The sequence below is a fragment of the Ambystoma mexicanum genome, chromosome 9, assembly GCF_040938575.1.
Source record: "Ambystoma mexicanum isolate Mex_15411 chromosome 9, UKY_AmexF1_1, whole genome shotgun sequence".
In the NCBI taxonomy this organism is placed as follows: domain Eukaryota; kingdom Metazoa; phylum Chordata; class Amphibia; order Caudata; family Ambystomatidae; genus Ambystoma; species Ambystoma mexicanum.
Window position 1 is genome coordinate 710,173,235 of NC_090931.1, and position 26,063 is coordinate 710,199,297.

The following is a 26,063-nucleotide window of genomic DNA, read 5'->3' on the forward strand; positions in this document are numbered from 1 at the left end:
GTTTTGTTGTGTTAAGTTCTCAGCTTAATGTCTCTGAAACTAAAGTTTTTCCTTGAATTTCAAAGGTTTGGGTCCATGGGTCAATATTGGCGTAAAAATATGGCAATATTTTTGTATCCCAATATTTTTGTGGAGATATTAACACATGGAACCCATTTGCCTTTCATAAAATCAACACACACACAAAACCAAGACAGGATATTTTCTTCTAATAGCGTTTTTGAAAACATTAAAATGTGTGCATGTTTTAAACTCCAAGAACCAATACAAATGTTTTCCCTGGTACTTGCAGTACCGAAATGGGATATTTCACCTTTACTGGTTTGTTATTTTTGATTAGGTTATATAGTGCAGTGGTGAAGTGTCTGGCCTACAAACCTGATGACTGCGGTTTGATCCTCAATGTCTGCTTTAATTCATAAATTCAAAGAGGACATTCAATGTTTCTCTTTTAGCTGGGGGGGACTGAGTCCACCCTGTGAATAAAGTGGTGGGACTCTGTCCCCCCGCGTGTACCCTCGACTTGAGCCCTGTCAACACTGTTAATAAGATACAAGTCCGGGCATCAAATTCACTCCGAAATAAGCACATTAAAAGTGATAGAGTGTTAAAAAGAAATGTTAAAACAAGGCAAACCCAATAGCGAATAAAATGGGGAATCATCTCAATTGAGCCACGATCCACTTTTTCTGGTGCATTGCTCTTTTAAAAAAGACAGAAAAGCACAGGCCGTCAAGACCAAGTCTGCTGCCAGAAGATGTAACAAAGCCGGCCTGTGGGCACGAATGTTCGATGACCTAAGCACCGGTAGAATTGTGGACCTTCCAATGTGTCTATATGCTGGGCAAAACAAATGGGGTGCTTCAGTTCCTCTGTATCCGCCCCACACGCCAGACAGCTTGGTGATTCGGGGTACCCTGCCCAGTTTACAGTATTACCCCTTAGCTGTAGGCAGTCGAATCTGGCCCATGTAATCAGCCAGCGTTCTCCTTTTTTTGTGTCAGGAGAAGATAGGGCTGAATCTCATTCATCCTACTAATAACAGCATGGCTTCTGTCCTGATTAAGGGTCAATTCCCCCAAGTCCCTTTTTCCTTTCATAGCAAGATACACATTGCACTTAAAGGATCGCAGTTCATCCAGGGTCAGCAGACTGGATGGAGAAAGAAATACCATGTTGCAACTGGATAAAAAAGCAGCAATATAAGCTAACCAGGGAATTTTGGCCCAGTTTATCCTTTCCATGACAGACTTAATAATAAAATGATATAGTATAGCATGCTCATTGGCATATAGGTGGAACCAAAAAGAAATTGGGGCTAGCAACCATTTTATTATTTTAAAATATACAGTGGACATGGCCAAAAGATGTACAAACTGCTCAAGGTCAAAGGCCATGGCTAGTGGCCCATTTATGTGTTAGAACATATAGTGGGCTCAGTCAAGGATTGTGGCCAGTGGCCAGTATTGTGCTAAAGTCCTTGGCTAGTGCCTGACCAGTGCATATAATATACAGTGTATAATCCACAGAAAGTGGTGCCTCATGGACCATAAATGGTTAGGTTAGTTTCATTCCAACGGGCTCTGACCAAAGTGAAAAGGGCAAAGGATCAATATAATCAGATCATTTTTTTATAAAAAAATGTAATATTCTTTATTTAATTAGACATGTATAAAACCAATTTATAAACAGCATTGAAAAAATTACTTCTTGGAAATACTTCCAATATCTAAAACATATATAGAAACACCATGCATTCAATTTAATGTACAAATCATGTATTTCCCTCTATATAAAGTGCAAGGTTCACTTGTGCAAATGTGCATATAATCACCAAATTTCAACCATTTTAAAACTCTAAAAATATGGGACATTCAAGTAAGCTGTAGCCACTGGTGAAGGCCAAAATCTATGGTTGGTAGCCTATTAGTGTTTTCAAATATTCAGTGCAAATGGGTGAAGGTATTGACCACTGTCCATAACTGAAGGCCATGACTAGTACCCATTCATGTGGTCAAATATATTTTTTCTGAGGTTTTGTTGTGTTAAGTTCTCAGCTTAATGTCTTAAAGTTTTTCCTTGAATCTATATACATAGTTAAGGTGAGTCGGACTCCCATAGGAAACCTGAAAAAATGAATTGTTAATAAATTTGACTTGTACAACGGATTTGGTTGAAATCGGGAAGACATTAGCTACGCCACCAACGACCCCCCTCCCCTCACCACCCAGACTGCACATTTTGGGAATGATTTGTTAAAAAATGCACTTTTGGCACAGCCAAAGCCATGCCCACGTGCTTTAGCTGAAGGCTAGTAGCCTGTGAGTGATTTAAAAATAAAGTGGGCATGGCCGGAGACCATGCCCACTGACAATGCCCGAAGGCCATGGCTAGTGGTTTGGTAGTGCTGGCCATGGCCAGTGGCAGAAAGAAATATGGTATAACAAAACCTTGGAAATGCAAGGAAAACCTTTAGTTGCAGGAACTGCCCTCAGTGATGGTATTCAACTCCTGGGGGCAGTGGGTCTTGTGAACGCATCTTGAAGAAGGACACAGACAGCAGATTCAATGTAAACGTCAGGATGGAAAAAGGCCTAACTTGCCCTATGCTAAAGTGGGATTTCCCAACCTAAATAAAACTGAGGAAAGTCTGAGTGAAAGAGTTCAAATGAAGAATATGTCTGCATCCAAAACCTATGCTTGCCCTCACAACTAAACTATACAATGTGCCGGGATGTCAGCAACCAAAAGAAACAGTGTCCAACACAAAGTTCTGAGGCTTTTCCAGTTTGCAGCTTCCTTTCAGCTCCCTTCCCCAAATAGGAAACAGTTTTAACCAAAGTCTCAAAGTTACCACTCTAGAATTTACAATAATGTAGCTGTATTCAATAAATGTGGAATTGTACTTGTTAAGGTTTCATTCAGTTTTAGGATTCAGTGGACACAGGTTGTACTTATAACACACCTTCACTTTTTACCTGTCGTGTAAGTTCAGTGTTCAATAGGTGAGGGTTGCACTCTGAAACACATTTGTTATTCAGCCCACTGTGCAATACTTCTTCAAAATTGTTCACTAGGCATGAGTTCCATTCACAACACACTTGTTGTTCTGCCCACGGTATAGCACGTCTTTATTCATTTCAAAATGGAATGTCCAATGCTCTGCGACTTTCGAGAAAGTGTCACCTCTCACACGCGACCACTCCCATACAATGTATTCCTCTCGGGAAGTTCAAACACTTGCATACCGGGTTTCTCCTTTGCTAGAAACTCACTGGTTGTGTTTAAGGATCTCCCAGCATTGCTGATCGATCGGCACTTGGCTTTTCAGATCAGGATTCTGTGAGAAACTCATGGTGACACAAGTAAGACAGACACAAATCATAATAGGTCAAGGGTGTTTATTGAACAATGAAAAATGGTGTGCGGGTTGGAAAAATGCCTAATCTAAGCCTATATCTAAGACGGGGACAGGTGTTGACCTTCCAATGAAAAATAAATCAATCCTAGTGGCGTTCTGTCAAAATAAAAGGGCCTACATTAAGAAACCTAGTGCCAAATCTTATAACTACTACATAAAAGGGTGTGATATAGTTCTGAAGAAAAGAAAGAAGTGTTCTCAAATAATAAGTCAGGATGCAGTGGTTTGGGTCTCCCTTCCCCATGATCAAAGTCTTTTGATTGAATGGGGCTTTTGCTCGACCATCACGTATGACCACATTGAGTTCCTTTGGCGGCCTTCCTATGGCGTTCTGGTTTCTTTAGTTTCTCAATATGGGGCTCAACATGAGTCTCTTGAGTTAGCACCCACACTTTTAACAGTTCTTTTAAAGTTCCTTAGCTTTGGTTAAAAACTTGCCACCTTGCGATTTTCACTCAACACAGCCTGGTGCCTATAGATTCTCCAGTCGACTCTCCGGCTGTGCTGAACTGCTTAGCTGTCAGCTTCTCTGAAATCTAAGCTGGTACCACAGGCGCGGGAGTCTCCTCTGCGCCGCCTGATCAGCATAGGCTTTCCCCGTGTACCGTTGACACCTGTAGCAGAACACTTGTGCTATTGTTCGCGGTGTTAGATTGCCATCTACGAAGGTTCTGCGGGCCTGGGACAAAGAGAGCAAGGTCACTTCTCTCCTCGCCTCCCTATCGCGTCCCGCCACCTTTCTCCTTCTTTTGAACTACTGCGTGGTAGCCATCTTGATGTGCTGTCTGCCGTGCTTGCCTTGCTCATACTTTGCTCTCTGGCTCCACATTGTATCCCTGTGGGGAAGGGAAAGAGTTGTCAGGTGTGTGTGATTCTGATCAATCGCCTGACTTTGCCTGACCCAGGTATTGGGACATGTCAGGTAAACGGCTCTAGTGTTAGTACGTTGTATGTTGTGGTGTGGGAAAGTGTTGGCGGTGGAAAGGGGGGGGCAGCACTTTGGAGTGTACTACATGAGTTTTAGCAAAGATTTTTCCATCCTCCTCCAGCAATGAGATGGGGTGATAATTAGAGGGAAGAGCTCTTCGTCCCTTTTTGTGTAAGGGGATAATCACTGCCTGATGCCATGTGGGGGGAATTAAGCCAGTGGAGAGAATGGTGCAAAAACCTTTACAAAGAACCAGGACTCGCAATGTTTCCTAGAGATCAATGGGGATCAAATTGGTGCCTAAAGCCGTACCATTCTTCATGGATTGCAAGGCTACTGCAACGTCAAACATACTCACACATAAGTGTAGTTCTTCCACAGCATTTGTGTGCACTACATTATCCTCCTGTGAATCATCTCTTGGACGGAGTTTGTAGAGATCAGAAAAATGAGACTCCCATTCTTCAGTTAGGATACAACTTTGAATTGGCTGGGCACCAATCAACTCTCTATCTGGCTCCATCCACCAGAAGAGGGTGATGTCCCCCTGTTCCAGGGCATTAAGCATGACCAACCATTTGCCAGAAAGGAACTTCCTCTTTTTTGCAGTGATTAATTCCTTGTAACCTGCTCTCAGAGCATGCAGGAATATTAGAAAACATCAGCCTGGATGTACCTTTTGTAATAATGAAAACACACACTGTTTCTACAGTTATACACTGAAGCACTTTCTAAACTTTCAGCAAATCATGAAAAGATGCATAGAAAGAAGTTACCTTCACATTGAATATGTGCAAAAGATACAGAAAGAACACTTTGCCTTGGGAGAGAATAATATTGTTTTTAAGGCAACACAATCTTAGACCCCTTCTGGTATCTTGCCCATGTAAAGCACCTACCCACCAATTTAATGTGTCATGGTGTACTCAACTAAGGTCACAAAACCAAAAGATTTACCTGCACATACTTAGAGAAAGAAAACAACAATAGACAATTTCACATTTTACCACCGGGAAAGAAAACAATTCTATCCTTTGCTTGTTATACACCCCCACCCACGGCAGAGAATGATTTTCCCTTTCGCTTCCTGTGAAACTATTTCTATGACAACACTTAGCAGAAGACGTGCGTTTGTTTTATCTGTAACCTTGGAAGTAACACTTCACAGCGCAAGCACTCCAATTTCTTTGATTTTTGTCCTTCCTCTCCTCTCTCGCCTGCTCCTTTAGTCCATTGTTTTTGGCCAACCCTTTTCTTCCCTTTTCCTCTAGCTTTTAAGCTATTTTTGCTTCCTCCCCTTTCCCTATATTTTCATAAAGAAAGCATATTGTTTCACCACTGATTTTCATACATTTTGTTGTGAGGTCATCAGTCAATCATCGCCTCCTTTAACCAACCCCCAGTAACTTTCCAGTTCTTGTGATTCTCCTTCATCAATGGCCCTTGTTCAGCGCTCTTCTCTGGCCCATTTAAAATTATGCTACATAGGATCCTGACATGCACTGTGTTTTTCGTGTAGGAAGAAGCTGTCCTTGCAACAATACACTCTATTGTCTCATTGTGCTCGGAACCTCATGTCCACAAAGCACACGGCAGTTCAGCTTTCAATTCTCGTATTTATTTTCTAGACCAACAATGTGATGCAAATGCCCCTGCACCCACATCCTGCAGTGTGGACTTTGGCCTAAGCAACACCATTCTAATAATCACTAGTATTAGTCTTGTTAAGATTAGTCAGTTGTAGGGTTAGTAGTTAGTTCTGTCAATTGTTAGCATCCTACACTACATTGTACTAAGCTAAATCCCAAATCACCCCTTTGTTAGTGCCCTCAATGCCGCACATCAGCACTAAGTCACACACCTTGCACGAGCTGCAGTGCTAGCACCATTTGTGCATGGTGCACATTACCCCATTGAAGTCAGTGATGCTGCATAAATTAGTGCATCATTGAAAATGTGTGCACTAATTATCCCTACAGAACCACCAATGCAGTTTGGGATAAACAAAGGCGCTGGTCTCTTTGAGCCATTTGTAATGGAAATAAAGGTATAGCAATAATTTTACCACAAGAAATAAATTCTAAAAATTGACCCTTTTTCCTCACATTGCACAAATCAACCTACCTGTTTGAATAGTCTCTTGTCCATGAGTGAACTTGAACCTGCAACCTTACCATTGGTAAACCGATAATCTAAACTCTGCGCCAAAGAGTGGCGACTTATTGCTTGGAGACTTTAATCTCTGGTTGGGGTGCTCCACAGATGCCATTGCAGAAGTGATGGAGAGTACACTCGATTCATTAGGTTTTTCCCATCATATTAGAATCCCCACTCACATTAAAGGACACACTTTGGATTGGGTTTCCTCCCTGAACCTGAACCTAACTGACATAGAGATTAAGCCTTGCCCCTGGTCCGACCATTCATGCATATGTTTTCAGGTACAGACTGATTACTTCAATAAAAATCATTCAACCTGAGATGTCACCAGCCATTGGAAATCACAAAAACATGAATCTAGTCACTCTTACTGATTGGGCTTCAACCCTAAATAGCAGAATCAGTACCATGGGTAATCTAGAAGAAATCTCATCTACTCTTGTGAACTCTCTTGGTTCATCTACAGAGAAGTTTGCACCAGTCAAGATAAAAATCCAACTGTTAAGGTTGAGAAACTCTTGGTTTAATAATGATCTTAAGGAACTCAAATCCCAAGAAATCAAGCTCTTCTTTGCCTAGCAGCCTACAAAAGGGAGGCAGCCGAGTATAAATTAGCTGTATTCACGGCAAAAAAAGAGTCACTTATTACAAGAATAGTGAACGCCAAATCTGATAGCAAAGATCTTTTAAAAATGTTAAAGGAGCAGTTGCACACACCTGGCCCCACGCAAGATCCCATTCTCAAAAACGAGTCTTGGTGTACAAAAATTCAGCAGGCTCTGTTTAATAAACTGGAAAAAATGAGGGCAGTAACGGAGGAAAAAAAACTCACTTTGACTAAACAAGAGTTAGAAGATAATGTACACACTCCTGCCACTAAGGATAAGGAGCAGCCTATTTTCAACTTCCTGCCCATCTCGGAAGAAGAATTGGCCAAAACCATCGCCCAGCTCAAATGTACGAGCTGCACGGCGGAACGCTGCTCCTCCCTTATGTTAAAGGAGTGCTCTCCCATTCTCATTCCAGCAATGCATACATTTGTTAATTCCTCTTTCACTCTAAATAGCGTTCCAGACAACGTAAAAAAGGCCTGGTATACACCACTCCTGAAGAAGCCTAACCTCTGCCCACGTACACCATCCAATTACAGAGACATTACAAATACCACCTTTCTGTTAAAAATCTTGGACAGAGTGGCTTACAATCAAATCTCAATATTTTTAGAGCAGAATCATATTCTTCATAACTATCAATCAGGCTTTTGAATTAATCATGGAACCGAGACGGCTCTCCTGGCCTTAAAATCCTATCTCCTTCAGAGTATGGATAAGGGGAAAATGTCCCTACTTATGCTTCTCGACCTATCAGCGACTTTTGACCTGGTGGACCATACCATTCTGTCCGCCAGGTTAAGGAACAATGCCAAGTTTTCTCCGGCGGCAAATGGATCCCCTCTTTCTTTAAAGGTAGGCAAGTAAGAGTCACAAGCGATCTTGCAGAAGCCAAACCCACAACTCTCATGTTTGGAGTCCCGCAAGGAGCATGTGTGTCTCCATGCTTCTATAATATTTTTATGATCCCATTCTTTCAAATGCTTGAACAGGAAGGGATCCCTGTTCAAGGGATCCCGGTTCAATATTTGCGAATTACGCTGACGATACACAATGTGTCATACCTATGTCAGGTTCACACCAGGAGGGCGAAATACTTATTAATAAAGTCTATCAAAAGATTCAACACTGGATGGTGGACAATAGTTTGGCCATCAACAGTTCAAAAATTGAGCTTCTATTAGTTGGGTTAGAGGCTAAACATGAGAAATTGGGACCGATATACAACAACTTCAATATAGACAATTGCAATATTGAGGTCATGAGTAAGGGGAAGACCCTGGGCATCTACTTAGACAAAATTCTGAATATTAAAGCCCAGGTTAACAGTCTGATTTCCTTCTCTTCTTATTGTATCAAACTGTTTCGCTATCTACAACCCTTCATATGTGAAAAAACCTCATAGACACTAGCCAGGGCCATAATAGGATCCAAACTAGACTATTTTAGCCTTTTGGTGGTGATTCCCCTATCTGACTTCCACTGTCTCCAGGTAATCCAAAATGGAGCAATGAGGGTCTTTAAATGCCTTAAGAAAAGAGATCATGTATCAGAAGCTAGAAGAAGTCTCCACTGGCTCCCTATCCAGGCTAGGGTTTCCTTCAGGTTACTTCTTCTTACCCACAAATGCCTGCAGGGCCAAATGCCCGTCTACCTCAAAGAACCCATCATAATAAAACACAGCTCCAGATCTCTCAGATCAGATGATTTCAATCTTCTCACCATCACTCGATGTAAGACCAAGAAGGCAAGGAATGGTGCCTTTGGTTTAACGGCCCCCTTGGCATGGAACTGCTTAATGCCCTCACTAAGAACCATATTCTCGACAGAGGTTTTTAAGAAAAAGCTTAAGACAGTACTTTTCTCTTAAGACCTTCCTTCCTTATGAACTTCTTGAAGCCCTCTTCTGAGATTATTCTTTTGCCCCTGTGATCCTCTGCCTTTCTCTGACATGTGTGTATTGTTCAGTTCAATGTATGTATGGTCAGCGCCCGTAGGCCTTTGGGTACCAGGTGCACTCTATAAATCCATAAACATAAACATAAAGGTTCTCCCTTTAATAAAAAGAGAAATGCATTGCATTTTGAATTATGACATGGAGGTCAATGGTGTAAAGGATGAAGACGCATCAGGGAAGTAGCAAGGCTGGTTGGGATAAACAATGGTGTTGGTCTCTCTCTCTGAGCCATTTGTAAAGGAAATAAACAATAAAACAATATTTTTATAACAGTCACAAACATTAAATGTTGTATCTATGTTCTCCCTGGAAAAAACTCAACCTACCAGTTTGAGCAGTTTTATGCCAATAGCAGGACTTTAGTCTGCATCTTTGTAATTGGTAAGAGCATGGTGTAACCTCTGAGACACGGAGTCTCTTTTTTTGCATTGCTTTTTGCATTATGGCATGGCTGTCAAAGTTATAATGGATGAAGACGCATCTGGGAACTAGGAATGCAGTTTGGGTTTAAAAAAGCTGCTGATCTCTTTCTCTAAGCCATTTGTAAATTAAATAAAAATAAAACAAAATGTTTACAGTAGGAAAAAAAAGAAATTGTACATATTCCCTCCCATTACACCCCTCAAACTACTGGTTAGAGTAGCTTCATGCCAATGCTGGCACTTGACTCTTCAAACTTGCCATTGGTAAACCAATTCTCCAAACACTGATCCAATCCATTTAATTTCTGAAAGAATAGCTTTTTTCACTATGACATGGAGGTCATAGGTGTAATAGATGTGGACACATAAGGGAAGTAGCAATGCTGGATGGAATAAACAAAGGTGCTGGTCTCTCTCTTTGAGGCATTTGTATTGGAAAAAAGGATATAACAATATAAAAAAACATTAAAAAAATTGCACCTATAACATCACATTTCACACCACCAGTTTGAGTAGTTTCATGCCAATGTGGAGACTTCAACTTTCAACAACAGCTTTTTGGATCATGTTATGGCAGTCAAAATTGTTATGGATGAAGGTGTATCAAGGAACTTGCAATGCCAGTTAGGATAAATAAAGTACTAGTTTCTGTCTCTGAGCCATTTGTAATGGAAATAAAGATAAAATAATGTGTTTATAACAGCTTAAAGTATAACACATTTCTTCCCATTTTCTCACAATGGACAGTTCAAACTACCAGTTTGAGTTGTTTCATGCAAATGTGGGGACTTGATATTACAAGAAAAGGAGGGATGCTCCCACCAGGAATGATTATAGGCTGTCAATGCATGTATGACACATTTTTACCATATGCTTTATATCTCTAAGTGATGATACTAGCAGCAACCCTATTTCTAAAGAAAAAACACATTTAGGTTGAAATAAGATCAAATCATTTTTATTTGTCATCAACAACAATATCTTAAATCATTTCTGAATCACTATATCAAAAGTCGTAAGCCAAAAATAAAACATAAAATTGAAACATGCTGAAAACATAAATGTACAGAGAAAAAAGACTGACAGAGGAAATAAATGAACATATACATAAAAAGAACTAACTGAGGAAATGAATGAAAACAAATTAAACTTAAACCCTCTTGTTTGATATAGCCCTGTTGAAACAGATCAGAGGTAATCTAAATTTATTCTAGAACAGTCAGAGTCCTGTTATAAATAACAAAGTTTACCTACACCTAGTCTAAGGGACTCAAAATCACCAAGGGTCCTAGTGTTCGGTTGTTCAAAAAAATAAGGCCCGCTCCAAATAGCAGTGATCTGTTCCTCACTGAAACTGAGGGTGGCATTCTCTGCCATCATATACAAACCTAAGGGGTCAAATCCAGCTTATGAAATGTTTTAGCAACCTCATAACAAACCACAACATGTGAAACACAAGAATTACATGTATATGAATATACAATGATTTGGCTCTACAGGAAGACACAGCTGCCAAACACATCCAAACAGGAGGGCAAAGATCCCTACTCCATGGGGGAACTGGGAAACAGCAATATTACTAAAAAGGAGGGGTGCTCCCACCAGGAATGATTATAGACTGTCAATGCATAGATGACACATTTTGACCATATGCTATATATCTCCAAGTGATGATACTAACGGCAACCCTATGCCTAAAGATAAAACATGTATGTTGAAATAACATCAAATCATTTTTATTTATCATCAACCACAATATCTTAAATCTTTTGTGACTCACTATATCAAAACTCAAAAATAATATATAAAACTGAAACATAATAACTTTTTTTTTATATACAATACAAACCCACAGGTATCTGAGCACTACAATAACAGTTATTATCATCTCACTGTGTAGTACTCAATTTATTGACTTCGGGAGGATGAAAGACTGAATTGACCCTGCTAGGATTCAAACCTGCATCAGCAGGCCACGGACAGATATCAGAACAAGCTCTCAACTCACTGTGCTATCTGTGCTAGGACAGAACACCAGAACCAGAAGGGGCCGAAACCTCCCTATTTGTGTGGTACGGAAAGAGTGCAAGCACTGAAGGGAGGTGTCCAAAGGTAGAACTGTATAACTGGCAACAGGGTGTCGGCAGACGGTTAGCAGGCAACACTCCACACAGAAGGACGATATTCCATGCATCAAGACAGGAATCCGGGATAAGGGCAGGTTTTCAGGTAGCGAAGTAGGATTTCCTAGAAATTAGCATATGGCCCTTTTAGTAACGTAGGAAGAAGAAAGAAGAGTCATAGGCTACCCCTAATCTAACCATATGAAAAGGTAGGCTGAGAGGGAGCAGGTAGCCAGTGTATAAATGCTGGCGAAAAAAGAGGAAAGGAGCTGAGGAGATTGCAGCAAAAACAACAATTTATTTACACACTTTTAAAACAATGGGTCTAAACACAAAACCTATTTGAGGGTTTTCTTGAGTCGAACCTCACCACAACATTGAAATTGTTTTTAAACATCACAGTATGGAATAGGTGGAGGTTAGTAACATATTAAGTGAAAAAAGAGGTTTGCATTACTACTTTGAACAATACGGCAACCAATACTACTATATGTTCAAAGTAGTAATGCAAACCTCTTTTTTCACTTAATATGTTACTAACCTCCACCTATTCCATACTGTGATGTTTAAAAACAATTTCAATGTTGTGGTGAGGTTCGACTCAAGAAAACCCTCAAATAGGTTTTGTGTTTAGACCCATTGTTTTAAAAGTGTGTAAATAAATTGTTGTTTTTGCTGCAATCTCCTCAGCTCCTTTCCTCTTTTTTCGCCAGCATTTATACACTGGCTACCTGCTCCCTCTCAGCCTACCTTTTCATATGGTTAGATTAGGGGTAGCCTATGACTCTTCTTTCTTCTTCCTATAATATTAGCCTTTTTGAGTCAGGCCCCCCTCCAACAAAAAAGAAGGCTCAAAGCCCCCCCTGTTTCTACTTACCCTTTTAGTAACGTGCATGTAATGGGTGGGGATGCGGAATAACTCTGACACCAAATAATCAAACCAACTCAGGAAGATGGAAAAAGGTGGTTTTTATTAACAATTATCTTAAACAGGGAGTTACAACGGAAATCAATGGACATTCACTTGAGCTTTCAGTGCATTTCTCACAAAAACATCCTTATGTGTAAAAAATACAGACATGTCATCATACTACATGGCAAATAATAGAAAACCTATCAAAGGCTGTGATAGGCTTAAGGGAACATCTAAGTATACATTGCATAGGAACTTTGTGATTGTTAAGTGGACAATTTATGTCTACCTCTAAAAACATCTATTCTTCAACACTATTAAGTACACAGTTTATCATTGGTCTTTGAACTGTAAGGCCCTTTGCTATACAGCCCTCTATAATTGGTTGGCATGCTGATGGCATGTCTGGAACATTCAGCTCACTTAGCAGCACGTGAGCTCAGACCCAGGTTCCAGGAGGTGGACTTGACTTTACCTCCCCACGCAATTAGCCCAACATCTCTCATCACCCATGCCTTTAGCCATGAAGATTGTCTTTGAACTTGGCCTTGCAAAGTATTCTTGTCTCTGGGAATATATGGGAGTGTGAGCACTTACTATCATTGTTATAGGACTCCACGCTCAACTCTATTTCCATCCTTGGCTCACGTGACAGGAGACCACAATTCGGTCCATTTTGCAGTATTTAAATGTCTTAAATTAATAAAACGTGGCACACTTGGTTTTCTTTATTTGCACCTTAACAAGAGATGATTCAGCTTTGCACATTCACTGCCTTCAAGAATAGATAACTGACCTTGGCTACTTCAGCTTTGATACCAGGCCAGACGGCCTCGCCATTCGTTTGCACAATCTCAGCTTATTCTTGCTGCGACACAGTTCTCACTGTTCTCTCCATGGGTCCTGGCTTACTAAATTCATGACACTGATGTTCAGTTTTTATACAATGGTGGCTTCGCCTGCAGTCTGTTCACTACATATAGCTAGCTTCTAAGGTTACTTAATCTACTTGTGTTGAAGCATCTGTACGGTTATTGATACACTTGCATTTTCTGCAGTGCTTCGCACACATGCAATCCTCTTTTCGCACATGAAAGTTTACTTGATTCTTAACTTCGTCATCAGTTTCTGTAAGATCCATACTTTCTCTTCAGTCAGTATTCTCAGGGCGTCATGCTCATCTTTTGAGACGTCACCAGCTCTTCATTTTGCCCCTTTTCATATTCCTTCAGGGAGTTCCTCCCTCAGATTATCGTCTCTATAGGGATACATTTGATAGGGCTGTCTCAGTGGGTACCTTCTTTTGAATACTCGCCATGGTATGGTCACAACTGCTGGAGTTAAGCATGCACAATCTCAGGCTACCATCATCAAGGAGGTAGCGGGGCGGGATTTCCTGCAGAGGCACGTAACTGCTCCTCTACAGAAATAAAGGAGAAAAGCAAACAAGGAACTCCAGGAGCAAAATAACAGGGAAGCACGTCGGGAGAAAACAAGAATCAGGTAAGTACAAATCAGCAGAAGCAAGGCTGCTACAGAGCACTGAGAGGCAAAAAGCTCTTATGGTTGCTGAGATGAAATAGCCACTGAAAATGGATAGTCACTTCCTGTGTTCCCAGTTGCTTTGGGAATCAGAAAAACATTGGCTACTGCACATGCACGGAAAGCCTCTCAGAGGTCTTTGTGCCGGCATACACAGTGCAGCATGGTGGCACCATGTAGCGTCCTCACTTGCCACTGCCGGAAACCTCCACAGGATGACCTGCCCCTGCCAGAAGGATCCATCCGTCTGTGGCCATTGTGAGTGTTAGCCTGCTGCCACAGCCGCAGGTGGGGATATAGCCACCACTGTCGGTTAAGGAGAAGGGAGCAGAAAAGCCTGTGACGTTCTGGAGGCGGTGTGACATTTATATGCCTATGTTTCACATAGATTGCTAGAACCATGAGTTATCCAATACTATACCCATCTGATTTTAGGTCAAGCTAGGGAAAGATTTTGTTTTCTTTCAGAGCTAATGCAGCTTCTGTGTAATGAAGGAAGAGTGTATCATGGTGAAAGATCTGTCATTGTAGAAACTAATTCAGAAGTGTAAACTAGGGAAGTTGAATCACTGTCTGTTGCTTTTAAGAACTTCTTTTGTGTCCATGCTGCTTTCAATTGATGTTTTCACAATTGTGTGCAGCTCTACAATGTAAAGAAGAATATGACAAGGCACCTAATCCATACCAATCTGCTGCTACATAATGCAAGGTGTGCCTTTTACTGGGCTAATGCATTTTACCTAACGCAGTATTTTCATGGACAGCCTTGGAATACTAGAACATGCTTGGCAATGTTGTGTCTTCTATTCAGTATGAATGTTCCTTGTGTGTGACAACTTTGAGAAACAGCACATTTAATATCGGGAACCTTTTCACTTTGCCTGTCCATGTGTGTGACGACATCAAAATGTGACATAAAACAGCCCACTGCAGTGAATTATTCCGTAGTAGAACAATTATCATGAGAGAAGACATTTTGGAACAATGGTGTCATTGTTTCCATGACGTTTTACAAAGCTGCTTTCACTACAACTGATAAAATGTGGGCACCAAATTGCTTGCACTCTCTGACATTGCATTTCATATTATTCGCAACTACCATTATACTCACGTTGCAGCAAATACCAAAACCACCACCGTGTGCCTTAACCTGCATAGGCCAATGAAATAGGTTGCTTCTAGGACAGTGCAAAGCATCTAAGTATGCATTCTCATATGAGGCTAGAACAGTAATTAAGAACGAAGAACAAGGCACCGTGCACGGATTCACGCACAGTTTAAAAACCTGCCTTGGCACTCTAATATAGCCTTTCCTACAAAAGCATTCCGCTAACCACACCAAATCATGGAACCCATCCATCCATCTCTGGTTCCCAGCATCAGCCCCGGCCCTTAGCGAGGAAGGGGTAGTTATAAAGTACATTCACGAGAGTCTCTACTGTGGAAACCCCCTTCGTACCTATTGGTTCTCGTCCGCTTCTCACAGGCCCCTCGACCCCCTAGTTTTCTTATGCCTCAAGCGTATCTCATAACAATCCATGAGAAGATGTCAACAATAAGTTCTGGCCGATGTAACACATTCCCTGAGCGATGCCCAAACAAGTCATACCTAGGCCAAGGGCAAAGGATTTCTGCAAGCTTAGTAATTCAGCTGATAAAAGAAATGATCCAGGCCTGACACAGTTGCTCAATACACAGAGCCATTCTCTATATTAATATAGGAAAGACTGTAATATATCTTGTTGCACACTAAACATAAGTATGTATGCATGTGTATGTTGCAGGATACATTTGTATGACGCTTCACTGCACTACTTTCTATGAGCTATGTGAGTTAATGATTGAATGACTTATTGGATGAATGCTAGCTCAAAAACATATCACTCAGATATGTTTCATTTCATATCTGAATGCATTCTCATTCTGCATATTCTATGAAGATGCTATATACCACTACATGCCGGTACCCGAATGTGTTACTTTGAAACCTCTTATAGCTTTAAGTGCAGTAATGAACTCATGTCTTCACAGACTTGACCTGCTTGCCCTTTCAGGAGGCATAAGTCTAACTAGTTCTGTTAGGCCTCTAAAGCCAAAACTAAACTAATCGCCTCTTCTGAATACAAAGGGCAGCTGAATCCGCAGCTTTCCTATCCTTCTTGTACTTTGCAGGGTCGATTGGGCAAAATAACACGTCAGTACTACACAGATAAGGATTCAGTACAAATAAAGAGTTTCGAAATACCAAATATATTATGAAATGGAAGCATGCATTTTCTGCAATGGCAAATGTACAAGAACAAGCAGTCACAACGCCAATATGTCTGCCTTTAAAGATGTGGATGGTAAGCTGTTTGGTCAAGTGGCGGGTACAGAAAGATAATGTACCCACTACATTCACAAAGCTAGACATATTGGCTTTGCTGGTCCTTGTTGTTTAATGCCAATGAATTACCTTCCAGCAGTCCGTGGTTGCAGCAGGAAGGAGAAGCAATTTCAGAAGATGAAAGCAATTCAGATGTTCTATGGATCAGATATGAATTAATGTGAACACTTGCCTCCCTTCCTCCCTCCTGTGATCCCACACAGTTTCAGGTTACAGCAGTGGTCGCAATCATCTGCCTCCTTGGCTTGATGCCACAGATGGCAGGAAGTATCTTTCAACATCTCCATTGTCCTCTGGCTTTGGTGACCTTTAAGTTCACTCAAACTATTCTGAATATTGTTGACCTGGTGAGTAGGGAATCCAATGTTATCCTTTGGATGTTCAAAATCAGAGTTGTTTTTTCTTGGAACATTTGAATGTGCAGCGTGTCTTCTTTCCATCCCAGAGTAACCTGTGCAGTAAAATGAGACAGCATAGAAGATGTGCTGGCATTCTCCTACATTAAAATCTCTGGTGAAACAGGTACATCTGTATGCTCCCCATAGCCAGATGTGGCTATGGTGGCAGGGACCCTAGAGCTTGCAAATGCCAAGGCGATTTGCAGACGGCAATCACAGCACACCATTGGCCAAGGTAGCTGAGAACTTACTTTGCCCAGTGACCATAGGAATGGATGTTGCATTGCAACCTCTTCCTCTGAATTAGTCGAGCTCTAACACGTGGACTTAATGTATAGTCACATTAGATGGCTGGATCACAAACCGAACTGTATGACAGGCTTGATGAAGTCGGAAAGTATGTCACACACAGGATGGAAGTGTGGCACTTGCCAATTAGAGGTAGAGCAGCACCTGGTCCAGCTGACACAGAAGGTATGTAGCGGTTACTGGATCAGTTGTTTTTCTTTAACAGAAATCTCTTGCTTGCTTGTTTTGTGGACATCCCTGCTTGCTGAGACTACCTAGGCTGAGATGGCTGAACTAACAGGAATGACTTTAGACCATGTTTTACTGCAGCTTTTTTCTTTTTTAGGGTAACAGCTGTCTCCTCCCCACAACTTGCAAAGCTAGTCTGGTATCATAGTGTGAAGGAAGAACACTAGTCTAGCGGCACTTAGCATTACCAGGGCTATTTTTCCACAAAATCGTTCCAGCTCCAAAGTACACGTCAACTGTGCCCTTTAGCTAAAGAGTCGAAACAGACAAGATCACGTCCAGGTAAATCACAGCAGAGAACATTCTAGAAACGGAGAAGGCAGTCCAGAAGTAAGCCTGCATTTGGTTTGCTACAGACAGAATACTAATGTATCAGGGTTTGGATCAAGATGTCTGCTGAACGTGCCAATTCCTAATTGTCAATTGGAAGGAAAGACGATTGTGAACCCACACTTGACATGTATACCATCTTCACTATCTCTCCGAGTTCTTTCTTCCAAAGCACTGGATTTTGCAATGTCCGTGCTACCATGTGCTTCCCTATGAAAGAAATCCTGTCCCATTTTTCTCTACAAAACATTGGGCTCTGTGTCGACGTGTTCTTAATTCCTGATTAGTGCTGTCTGAGGCTTCAAGAAGATTTCGCTCTGTCAGTGTGGTGTCACACAGAAGTGTGTACTTTCCTCTGCATGGACTTCCATTGATTACTGAGGGTCATTTGTGTTTCCCTGATTGCATTTCCAATTTAATGGGATTGGTGTTTACCTCCATTTGCGTTGATTGTTGAAATTGAATTAATTTAATTGGAAATACACTTGGTAGAGCATCTCAGATAACTCTGGTTTTCATGGAAGCGTTTCCTGTCCATTGGTTATTAGAAGCCAACAAGTCATTTTGATGACCTTAACATTTGTATGATTGAATGTTGGAACCCTCAATAATTAAACCGTGAGCATTCACATATGTCGATAAATCACACCTGTGATAGTATGGCAAATATTTTCATGGACAATTGAAGTCCATGTAGCCCAAAACCACACACATTACATTTTCATACATGTTACATGCATGTGGCACACATGTAGCATATCTGACCTTCACCATAAATGATGGATGTACTGAAAGATAAGCAACATTAGGATTTAATTTGTTAATTTGTGCACCTTTTATTCATAGGGTAAATGTTTACATTGAAATATATGATTCAGTATGATGTGGTATTTAGAGTTCATATGGTGATTGTGAATTCACTTAGAGCTAGTAAAATCACTGTATATTCATATGCACGCGCAATGTGTGTCTTCAATATTCTTAAATGCTAATCATGCGTATTTCATGATTGCTTTAAAGCCCGGTGAGTGCTTGATTATAAATGATTCCAATTTTGGAGGAGAATATGAAAAGTCAGCACTGCAAGAATGTTAGGTCTCTCTTTTGAATTCGTCATGCAGCTGCAAGTTTGAAAGGAGTCCCCTAGACCATAACTTCCTTACTATACATTCACATCTGGGGCACCCCTGTCTTTGGTGACAGAGGAACTGAGATTGATCAGCTTGATGTGCAAACACATATTCCCCTCTGAAATGACACATAGAGATAAACATCACTGAAGACCACCAGAGTGGATAAGGACCATGCAACAATCTATGGTAACAGCTGTTGATTCTCAGGAGAGGACATCTCACATGGTCGACTGATTTTGAATCATTTGGAGTTTTGCCATAAGGTTATCGAGTAAACCAGACTTGGCCTCCTTGCTCTCTGTGCTTAAACAGACAGCTTCGCCTCACTGATAATGCACAATGAGGAAGAAACATGTGCTTGAAGTTGCTCTTTATATTCTTGCTCCAAGGAGATTTGCACCTTTTCAGTCTAAACTGCCTTTATGGTGGCATCAGACAGATGTGCAAATTAGGTTTCTCCTCCGGTATCAAACAGAGAACTGAAACGTGATTAGAGGACTTCTTGAGTAGAGCATGACCCAAAGAAGAAGCTGTTTGTTCTCAGGAGAGGGCTTCTTACATTATTGGCTAGGTTTGAATCACTTGTTCTTTCACCCTTAGTCAGTAGGGCAATTCACACATTTGGGACCTTGCTTTATGTTTATAGAAAGGCAGCTGCACCTTACCTATGATACCCAATGAGGTAGAAACATGCAAAGAAATAGACAAACGGATTGCCTACTTACAGAAGTTCAAGTGTTTGGCCAAATGCAGAATGGCTGGGTAATGCTTCACTGGATTGAGTGCCAACGGTTCTATATTGGCTATTTATTTGAAGTAAAGCAGTGTAAAGTGCAAACCTACATCCAAGGGCTGACAGAGTGCTTTACATTGCAATAATCATCTGAACGATCATAAAAACAAGGTCACATGAGCAAAGAGGGAAGCAGAGAGAAGAAGGGGAGTTGGGTGTAAAGTCAATCATCAATCATTGAGGGGAGGAGGAATGGTAAAGGGGAGCCCATGAGTTGGCGTGAAGAAGTAGTTGGAAGTGATGTGTTTTACCGTTTGTTTGTTTCTTTTAAATATTTTGGTGGAGGCAGTGAATCTCAGTTAAAGAATCAGTATGTTCCATAATCCAGATGTATGGATTGCACCGTGGTCATCTCCAGCGTTAACTGGATTTGAAGGCAAGCCAAGCCTGAGTTTCTTGTGTGCTCTAGCACCTTGAAGCATCTCTTGTGCTAGATGGGATTACCAATAAAGATCTCAGACAAAATAACCGGACAAACTCAAAGCATATGACAAAGTACTACTTAATTCTCAATTTAATAAAGAAGGGCACACTGGAAGACATTGGACTGTTGCATGCACACTCACACACAAACTTGATTACAGGGAGGCTTTATACCGCAATATGCGCCATGTATGACATCATCCTGCATGGCAAACTGTAAAACCTATTGACGGAAGGATTAGTTAGGGGAACATATCTACTTATAAAATACATATGGGTAAGTACTTCATAGGTTGTCTCCTATGTGTGAGGCACGCCTCAAACTACCTCTAAATATGTATAATACTGATTATAGCGGACAAATTGGCAGCAGATTGGTCTATGCAACATTGTATAGCAGGTTGCCTCATAGACCCACTGATTAGGTTCTTCATTAATTAAGCTGTGGATGAAGATAGTAATGTGCTTCACTCCCTTGAATGTCCCAGAACAGAGAGCAAGCTCCAAGGTCAACTGATTAGTTGGCATTCCCACCCAACCTTGGACTTTCGGCTCAGCTAGCAGCACGTAAGGAAACCGAAACCCAGGTGCTTGAATCACATCAGATTACTCCCAGTACTTGGCTCCTGCAAATGTTTTCTTTCTCTTTAATCTAAGAGATATGTCACACGTCCATTGCTTATTCGTCTGCCTCCGCTAATCCTTGAAAAAGCATCTTTGATCCCAGGCCTACATAGACTCCTCTGCACACAAAGCTGATTAGCCAGCCCTGGTCTGTTTCTGGAGTAGCTGAATGTAATCTATGCGTGAGCCGTCGTCCATTTTCCTATCATGGTCGTCCTTGCCACGCTATAGTTTCCTCTATAGCAAGCTTCTATGTGTCACCTCTTACGTTGCTGCATATTTACACTTACTGATCAGCAAGTTACTTCATTCTTCTTTGTATATAGTTACTCTATCATTTCATACATGTTTCTCTTATCACTTCAGTTACATCATCATTCTTAAGTATTTTCATATTGTTCTGGTATGTCCTCGTATATCTTTATGACATCACGTTGCCCTCGTCAGATTTCACTCAGCACTACATGATGTCCTATGGTGCGTACTGACATCCTTCCAGTAGACATCCTTCTACTCTCTCAGTGCGAGGATACATTTGATACAGTTGTCTGAGTGCATATTGTCTTTTGTACACTGGATGCAGTATAGGCATAACACATGGAGTCCCATATAGGGCTCTTCTCCTACTGTTCCAGTATGACGACGGTGAGGGGGCGGGAATTAGGGATAATGCGTCCACCTGCTCCTCCACACGTGATTAAGAAGGAAATGTTTTTTGAAGAAATACATTTTTAAAGAATGCATTATGAAGTAGTATTATGTCAAATGTAGTATTTAAGATTCCATGGCTAATTATGAATAACCCATAATGAGGGGTCGCAAAATCGTTATTTTTTTTCATTTTTTTGTTCCAATGCGTTGACTATTTCAAAACACTTTTTAATGTTCGTTCATTTTTTTTAAATAGTGAATTTCACAATCAGGAGAGAGTCACCTCCTTTTCTAAAATGAATTAATGTAGGCTTAAAAGTACAAAGCTATTTCATTAATATTAATAATCGTGCTAATAATAAATAAATACCCAATAATAACAGTAATGCATCTATTTCTTTAATTTTTCTAATTTTGCCATTTATCATACGTGTAATTGTTGTAATATTTATAATAATATTATGTTCACTATTAAAACAATTCTTGTCAATTGCAGTAACTATGTAAATGCTATGCATTTGCAAAGATTTTTATTTTTGCATTAATGTATAACTTTTACGTAATTAAGGAATGACAACATTTTGAATACCTCAAATTATTTAACATTTTCTTCGAATGTACGTAATTGGAAAAAGTGTCATAATTACATTTCTTTATTACACATGTGTCAGGGTCGTTTCCTTCATGCGTTTTCATCGTAATCACCAATGCCACACAACAGACTGAGATAGCACATTTCTCAGTGGCTAGTTCATATTAATTTCCTTGCAAACGATGTTTCAATTGTATATTGGTAAGGGGCACGGTGGACCCGGGGCCTGGTGGTTGAGGGCCTTGCGGGCAGGCCCACTGCCTAGTGCACAGCGCTGCCAGCACCCTCAATAAGGTGCTGGAGGCAAGAGTCATGGCGGAATAAGACTGAGTGGGAAACAGCTCTGCCCTTTATTGAAAGGATGACACGACTCCCACATGTCACATACAATGTGACGTTTGCACGAGCCGAGGAGCGGCGTGAGTCACAACGTATATGAACAGAACAGGACAGTTCCCAGGAGAAGGGGGCAAAACGTTCCAAAGGTTAACAGGGCCAAGGAAGAAGGCCAAGAGTGACACAAGAACACGATACAAAATAATTCCAAATAGCTGACTCACCAGAGCAAGGAGTCATTATGGGGTGCCGGAGCAGCGCTCAGCAAACTCCTTTCAATGTTCTGCTGAGTCTTGGAGCACTGCTACGGCTTCTGCGTCACATGAGCGGAACTCCTCGTCACATGCAAGGGAGTGTCCACAGACCACCAGGAAATGTAATTCCTGTGGTCTGGCAGCCTCCACGGCACGGCAGTTTCCAGACTGAGGGAAGCTGTGCTCTCCGAGGACACACGGTGACAGGACTAGAGGCTGAATATTTTGGGGAGGTTTGTGGAGGGCAGGTACTGCTTCACCTTTTTAAAGAGGGATAATTAAAAGTAAGCTCTTGATATTCTTTTATTGATTTAGTTCTGAAAAGGAGATATTGGCTTCCATGTGGAAGTTCAGGGTTTTAAGCATTCTGGCAAGGGTTCGGTTAGCACCCTCTAATGCAATGGTGTGTAGATCCAGACTTGGAATGTATGTGGAGCTGCCAATGATGAGGGTGAATTTGATTGTGAGAAATTCATCTTCAGGAAAATGACAGATATTTCATTTGAAGGGCAGGCATTTGATTCAAAGATCAGCCTCTGGCCCCACATGGAACTGCCAACACAGAGGTTTGAAGATTCAAGGAAAGGGTTAACAGGATTGTTTTGCAACAGAAGGAATATTAAGGGACAATTAACTAGTGATCATGCTCTGGTTGATCCCCATAACAATCCATGGGCATCATAATTCGCATGAAAGGTAAACCTAACGTTTTGGCGCCAGAAAAGACCATGAAGAGTGGTGTGGAGAAAAGCTCTGCATGTGCTAAGTTATGTGGATAGAGTAGCTGGGAAATAGCCTTAACCGCAGAATAAAGAATTTAGTTCTGAGTATACTGTGTTAGTTCCAATTGCCATTTTGCATTATCACTAACACAAAATGAGTATTGGCGATCAAGGGTACAGGAGATAATGGATGTTCCTACTCAGTGATCCAGCATCCCTTGGATTTCCTGCCAGGGGAAGGTTGCTGTATCTGCGTTTTGTTGTCCAGTGTGACCAGTGCTGGTGTGACTTGCTGGAGTGGATGTGGTTGGCACCGTTGGCTGGGACATCTGTAGTGCCGGTAAACTGTCACCACCCTCTCTTCTTAAATGTAAAACTTTACATAAGGATCAAGCAGGAACTGGGCACCCACAGGTGTGGTGGGGTGTACGGGGTATCTATTTCACCCATAGTACTCCCTCTTGCATGGAGAACATTTTGAATTGGGCAACAGGCCCTTGCTATTATGCCCTCCTTTACTGAGGTTGGACATGTGGCCATCTTCTCACATACTGCAGTACAACATTGTTAACGTGCTACAGGGATGAAATTATAATAGCCCATACGTTGTATCGCTGGCTTAAACACTACCATATGACTGGTATAATAAGGGCTGTGCACATGATGTGAATGAACAATTTACATCATCCTGTGAAGCTCACAGGAATGTGAGCACATATACATAATATGTGAGCATTGCACCAGGTACAGGAAGAACTTTGGATGTCAGCCGAATGCATCCCCCTTTGATTACATTTTACAGATACAAGATATCATGTTGTTCCCCTCATTGGACAATATGCTGGAAATAACTGCGGGTGTATGTTACATGTGCCAGTGTAAAAGCAGTGAGGATGGTTTGGGTCTATTTGACCTAAAACATTTGACCTAATCACATTTGATTGAATTTATTTGACCTTTTTTTGGTCTAAAATGCAGGAGAGACCCCTCCAACCCCCACTCCACTTCCCCTCAACCTAATATATACCCTTACCCACCCCCATATATATATTTGATTACATTTGACCAAAAAAATGTCAAAAACGTTCGATCAAATGTTTTAGGTCAAATGTGTTTAGGTCATTTATGCTAATACCGCCAGGATATGCAAAACAGCAAGCATGTCAGAACTACCTCATACAGAGTGTGAGAATGTTGTGGATAATTTCTGCGGACCTCCAAAGGACAGTGACGGTGGTCTGGTCCACGTAGATAAATATGCACATTTTCCACTTGTGCAATTGCATGTTCTAAGCATGAGGTAATCCTTTCATGCTAAAGACAGACAATTGTCCACCACTCAGTGAACATAAGTTTGCATGTTTCATAAACCATATGGTGTTGTACACAAGAAAATAACTCCTCTATGGCCTCAAGTTAATGGTATGGTAGAGAGGTTAATGGGGATACTCAAAAAGACTGTGCAACACATCAAAGCAAGTGAACTCTCCCCGATCAGGCTCAGTGTGTAACACTAAAGGACTAGCGAGCCAAGCCTCACATCAGCACAGTGAAATGCCCTGCCTGGGTCATGCCAGAGTGGAAACCATGGATGGAGTTGCCAAGGTTATCCTGAGCCAAGACTCCTAATCATGACATCATTTGGCCTCTGATCCTGCCAGTAAGAGCAAGATGAAGAAATAGTCAGATCAATTGCGCCATGTGAAAGGCAAAATCTGAAAAAAGAAGCTTGTTTGCTGGTTTGCAAGCACTTAGAAATTCAGAAACTATATTTGAGACATCTCTGATGATCATGGCCCATATTAAAGGGGAGATGTGAAGAAGCGAGCCAAGGGTTGAGGGAATCGTTTTTCAGCAGGGGAAGAACTAGGATCAGTTATCTAGTGGCTATGAGGGGCACTGGACTTGAAATGGAAACGAACCTAAGGTTTAGCTTCACTGTGGCTCTGGGAGAGATCAGGAACAGCCATGTACATAATACTGTTAGGAATCCACCTACCACAAGACTCCAGTCACGCACACAAAGTCTCACGGGCCCTGCTAGTTTACATGGTAGTTCACAACCTTTGAGTAAACAAACACACGCTCATCTCACCCAGACCTCAGTTGACTGTTAGGCGACTTGTTCTGCATAAGAACCTTCACCGTTTTACACCAAATCATGATTTGCACTACATTTCCCAGAGGACTCAGCCTATGGGACGTTATGGTCATTCCTGGCAGTTGTCATGGAAACTATGGCGCCCGTGAATGTTCGTCATCACGTTCAGGCATATCCATGTCATGTGATTTGCATTACTTAGTGCTCGGTTTCCATGGGTTCCGTGCTTCTGATTACGCGGCAGTGTGCTTTGTTTCCTGTTTCGAACTTTTGAATTTCTGCTGCCTCGACCTCGGACTTCACTTTTGGACCTGTTTTCTGCCCGCTCCTTGCCGGCTTTGTTTTCCTGGAATTTCTGGAACTTTTGGATCTTTGACCCCGGAACGTTACCTTTGGATTTCCTTCGTGCTCCCTTATCTGCTTCATGTTCTGTTCGTTTTTGTGCAGCGTCTCCTGTGTTTCCTCCGAAACCCGGTGTACTGGACCTGTTTGGCTTGACCACCACAACGATCATTCAAGTTAAGTGCCTTGTGTCCCAGAGTAGCATCAGCCCTTTTCCCGTTTCCCTCCAGTCGTACACCTTGGACTAGTGACTGCCTTCTTGGTGTGCTTCTGTTCAACCTCGTTTCGTCGGGTTCGGCCACTGGAACTAGAGACTCTACGAAGGCGCCCTCGTTTTGTCTGGCACAGTTGGGCTGATGGTACT

At 41.4% G+C, this 26,063-nt stretch overlaps 1 protein-coding gene across 1 annotated transcript in view; it reads left to right on the forward strand.

The window, feature by feature from the left end:
• The window catches only part of LOC138487396 (carboxypeptidase O-like), a 309,025-nt gene that overhangs the window by 138,217 nt on the left and 144,745 nt on the right, over positions 1–26,063 (forward strand). The gene's annotated exons all lie outside the window — the stretch shown is intronic.